Raw genomic sequence first — 1,564 nt, 5'->3', positions numbered from 1 at the left:
TGTTCAATTGAAATATGTCCAAAAAACATCCTTTGACAAAAGCATCTGGATAATAGAGCCACGAGACAGCATCAGTCTGTTGTCTCAGGTCAAAGACTTATGATTTTTTCACATAACTTCCACAGCACCTAGAGAAAGGGCCTTCGTCTTTTGAAGGTTAGATTTATAAGACTTTTGACAGATGAACGGTAAGAAATTCTCAACACACTCTGACGTCAAAGTCAAAGTGTTGCAAAGCAGTGTAATGAAACTTTAAAAAAAAATAAAGGAAGAAAAAGAACCCTGTAGAAAACTCAATTAAAAGGCCTGAACTCAGCAACTGGAAGCCAACCAAAAGCTGGAAAAAATATAGTAGTTCTTGTCATCCTCACTCTGGGGTTTGCGACGTCTTTTAGGAAAAGGTGCGTTTGTCCAAGTGGACACAGGAGGCACAGAGGATTTATTTGATCTTACAAGCCATCAGGTTCAGAGGAACTTTTCTAAACGTGACCTGAAGTGTGCCGGCCCCCGAGCAAACGCTGCTGTCACTTCTGCGAACGGGAGCTGTCGAGCCTTGATTGGTCCGATGGGATCTGACAGGCTGAGCGTTCGGGAAAACAAATCAGAGTTCCGTTTGGTAACACACTGCATCTAGTCTTCACAGAGACGCGAGGCTCAGTAATGCTACTGCTAATTCACTGCGCCTTGTTTCATGAGCTTGTGGACAGAGGCGGTGAGTGCCTGATGTGTGTGGCTGTGTGTGTGTGTGTGTGAGACTGTGTGTGTCCATGTATTTGAGTTTGTGGTGGAAGCAGTTCCTTTTTTTTTTCAGAGAACGTCAAATTAGTTTGAGATTAGATCTTGTTGATCACTGCGGAGCGTGCAGAGCTATGTCATTCTAACTTCACACACTCCTCTTTTTGCTCCCGCTTGGGCTGGCTCAGTCCCATGCTCCTCAATGTATTCAGGGAGCAACTGAAGAACAACACCTCATGTCTCCTACTCCTTACCCCCCATCCCTCTCAACACGCTTTTCTCCTTTAATTGATCGTGGCAGAAGGCGTATGGAGTTCAGGTGTTCATTCTTCAAACAATGAATTATGATTTTGTTTTTTTTATGGTGTTTTTTCTGCTAAATAAAATCATTCTAGACAAACTTGAAGCACTTTAACATAATAATTGCCACCTCCAAGCCACCCTACAACACCCCATCCTCCCACAGACCTAATTCTTTGCTTTTTTTTTTTTTGTAGGAAAATGGTTCCATTTAATTACCATTTGTTGGTTAGTGGAGTGATGAAGTGGAAAATGGGGCTGCCAAATAGACTATTCATTTTGGTGAGAGAGGGTGATGGCTAGAGACCAATGCGCTGAATTCTCCAGCTGAATTCTCCAGTGTTGGCCACACGGTGCAGGGGTGTTCAGCAAAGCAATTTCACTGACATTTATTACAAAACCATTTTTCTTAGAAATGGCAGGGCACAACAACAATAATTAAAATGTTTTGTTTTGTTATGTTTTTTTCCCTATTTCTTTTCTTTTTTTTCTTTTCTTTTTTTTTTTTTGCTTGTTTGTGTGATAAACA

Source organism: Chanos chanos, chromosome 3, assembly GCF_902362185.1.
Source record: "Chanos chanos chromosome 3, fChaCha1.1, whole genome shotgun sequence".
NCBI classification, from domain to species: domain Eukaryota; kingdom Metazoa; phylum Chordata; class Actinopteri; order Gonorynchiformes; family Chanidae; genus Chanos; species Chanos chanos.
Note: the sequence above shows the minus strand (reverse complement) of the source record.